This window comes from Equus quagga, unplaced genomic scaffold, assembly GCF_021613505.1.
Source record: "Equus quagga isolate Etosha38 unplaced genomic scaffold, UCLA_HA_Equagga_1.0 108383_RagTag, whole genome shotgun sequence".
Taxonomy (NCBI): Eukaryota; Metazoa; Chordata; class Mammalia; order Perissodactyla; family Equidae; genus Equus; species Equus quagga.
Window position 1 is genome coordinate 1 of NW_025795496.1, and position 3,479 is coordinate 3,479.

Below are 3,479 nucleotides of genomic sequence, written 5' to 3' on the forward strand. Positions count from 1 at the left end.
CCTGAGTCTGACCTGGACTGGCCTGAGGCTATTTGAAGTCTTTGTTAGCCCCCTTTCTGAGAGTATGTGTTCATTTCACAGTCAAAATATACACGTTTATTAGGGAGAACTGCCCAGCCCCCACCGAGGGGTGTGGGACACAGGATTGAGTGCTCTCTTACCTCCCTGAAGAACCACAAAGTCTGACTCTGTGGCACTTCTCTGTCCCTAAGTTTCCAATCGGGGACTCAGACCTCTACTACATGTCCTGTAGCTGCCGGTGCCCTGTGTGGCTATAGATATTTACATGTGTGGGTGGGTGGAGGGCAGTCAAAAATTACAGACAAAGCTGCTCAAAAGGCCGCAGAACTTTACAAAACTTCGGATAACTCGGTCCCTGTTCTACGGTTTCCCAACTGTGTCTTCCACCAGACCTGAAGACTTGTGGCCGTACTTCTCTCCCTGTTCTTTTATACTGTGGGTACACATCAACATCGCTTTCTCCCCCATGTCCTAAGGCCTCTCTAGAACCTTCTCTCTAAGCTATAGGACTAAGTTAATGAGAACAGATTCACAGGCATGACTTCATCCTTCCATCCAAAGTCCTCTGGACTCAGTGGGTTTCTCACTTCTGGGACACTGCATCCTGTCACCTGCCATCTCAGCATCCCCAGGGACACACGTGAAGCTGACAGCTCCTTCATGTACATGAGGTCTGCCTCTTTTCTTTGGGTCGCTGGGTGGTCTCACTGACAGGCATGGACATTAGAAATGGGTGGGGTCCCAGGGCTGAGGAAAGGAAAGCTGGGATTGGTCCCACTGAGCCCTCTTCTCCTTTCAGCTCCCACCCTGGAGGCCGGTCACCGAGGGCCTTTGAGGACAAACTGGAGTTTCCAAAGGCCAGAGCTGCAAGCTTCACAGACACAGCTGCAGCCAGGCACCCAGGTGACCAGTTATCTGCTGCTGCAGCTGGACCAGTTGGACTGTGGTGACGGCAAAGCCAGGCTTGGCCTTTGCTCCACCACCTGGAGCTTTAGAGCCCACGATCCCTTCAGAAATCAGTGGCCGCTCTTCCAAGGTGAGAGAGAAAAGGGGAATACGAAGCTCTGGTCCATTGTTAGTCGTCAGAGGGTGGGAGCGGGGAGGTGATAGGCCTCTCCCACACCTCCTGGCAATCTCATCACTACTGGGTAGTGTGAGTAAGATCAAAGAAAGAGAAAATATGAAAGTGTCACCATTGGCCTCACCTCACCCATGGACTTTCAGTGGCCTTTCTTGTTCTGGCCACTCTGCTTCTTTGATGTCCCTCCTGGGTGGAGGATTAAGTCCCAGTACGATCAGGAATAACAATGGATCCTGTTGGCTGTGGTTTTATTTTTCAGGACTGGGTTTCGATGCTTCCCTCAGAGGAAAGAAACCTCCCAAGCTGGAGGGTGATGCTCTTGAGGGCTCAGCTGCCTTAAGTGCCCAGAAACAGAAGATTATCAAAAGAAAACTGCTCTTCAACAAGTGGAGGATAACATGCAATTTCCCCAGCCTTCAGCTGAGGGTGCTGAGGTAATCACATCGGTGGCTCTTAGATGCACTTATGCCTCATGGCTCTCTAGCTAAGATTCTAGCTCAATCTCCCGCTGTCTCTTCTCTTCCTCATTTGTTCACTCCAACAGCTGATGCGACCTCTGTCTGGCCTTCCCTCTGTTTTCCATGGGGGCTGCCACCCTGCCAGGCCCTTCCAGCTCCATCTCGTTTGCCCTCTGAACTCTGCTGTGTTCCTGCCGCTGCTGTCCTGATATTCCCTCTCTGCTTTCATCTTAGCCACGGGGAAGCCTGAGCCCATGGTCCTCCTCATCACAAGAGCATCACTGATGCCGCTGAACACAAGGCACTTTGCCTGAAATCACACACTTTCTTCATTTCTTTGCCTTCCCTTCCCAGCTTCCCCAACTCCACTAGCTCTTTCTTCTCAATGAATCACTCACACATGGATCTTCCTCCTGAGTCATTTCGGGAATCTGACCTAGGACAACCCTTAACCGTGGACCTCTCCATGTGAAGAAGAAGAAGAAGTGTTAAAACTGAGGACAAAGAGCCCAGATGACAAAAACCAAATGAGAACCTGGGTCACAGGTGGGAGTGCTGGACTGGCCTGGAGCCAGCTTTCTCCTCGGCCCACATGTGCAGGCCTGTGCTAATGTGCATGGGGCTTCCAGGGACTCAGCATCCTCACCTCAGGGCCTCATTGGAGCTGGCATTAACACTGCCCTGTAATAAGCACCTGGTGAAAATTTAATTAAGATCAGTGCCTTGACCTCCCACCTGGCGATTCTCATTTAAATTGTCAGGAGTGGGGTTTGGGCTTCAGTCGATTTCAAAAGCTCCCCAGGGATTCTAACATGCAGCTAGACGTGACAAGGACCATTCCTCTACGATGATCTCAGGTTCAGAATAGAAATGCCCAGAATGTGTGGCTGCTTCATTAAAAAGCCTGAATATCCATCAGCCATTGAGGGGATTTGTATGCCTCTCTCAACAGCACTCTTTGTACAACGTGGAAAAAAGTGAGAAGATAAAAGAGGTAGATGAATGGATTAGACTTCTGACCTCCCTTCTTTGAGGAGAGTTTCTCCAACTTTTCTGAAGACAATCTAAAACAGGAAATGAGCATTTCATTGAAACCCAGTGCACAGAAAACAATACCTCCCTTATTACGCACAATAAAATTTAGTATTTTCTTTAATATTTTCATATAAAACTAGAAGGTCCTATTCCATCCAATTGATTTCAAGTCCCATGCGTTCAGCACTACAGTTTGAGAATTTTAGTATTGATCAATTTTTGTCGTTAAGTAAAAGCCCCAAAGAGAATCTTTATGCTCATTCCCTTAAAGAGAACGTAATAGTAAGTAACAGCTGAAAGTCAGGAAAAGATTGCATGTTTATGCTTCTTATGCCATTCTTTCCACTGGCATAAAAGACTAAAGGAGAATCTTGCCCTATGCAGTGCTTTGTGGGGAATAAAGGGGTGGGGTGGGAGAGAACATAGTCAAACCAGGTGCCTCATGCTTCCCCTTCGGAGTTTTTGGTGTAGATGTTGAGAATATTCCTAGAAATGCCCTAAGGTGCATCCTGTGTGGAATCAACGCTAAAGAATGAAGGAAAATGCATGGGGTCATGGTTACCGTCCCTGCTCTCTTTTTGTTAATTCCATTTTGAGTTTCTCCTTTTTTGGTTCTTTCCTCAGTCTCTTTGGAGAAGAATTTCTCTGTAAACCCTTTTTTCCCATTGAGCCAAAGTGATGCAACAGTGTCTGTGGACACCTCCAGATCAGAGCCCTTCCTCTCACCTTCCACAAATTATGGAAAGGGCCTGAGGCCTGGGTTCCAGTTCAAGCGTTGTGCCCCTCCTCCTCAGAGCACTGGGACGTGGAGTTAAAGAGGGTGTGCTTCTCTGCCAAGGGTCCTCTCGTTCCGTTCCGACAGCAGTCTGTTTCTGAATGTGGGG

General features: G+C 48.4%; 1 long non-coding RNA gene across 1 annotated transcript; it reads left to right on the forward strand.

Moving 5' to 3' along the window:
• The first annotated feature begins 6 nt into the window (after positions 1–6).
• Positions 7–1,536, forward strand: LOC124232712 (uncharacterized). The gene is made up of 3 exons (XR_006886911.1): positions 7–692; positions 821–1,057; positions 1,362–1,536. It is a non-coding gene; the product is annotated as an uncharacterized LOC124232712 (long non-coding RNA).
• The last annotated feature ends 1,943 nt before the right edge of the window (positions 1,537–3,479 follow it).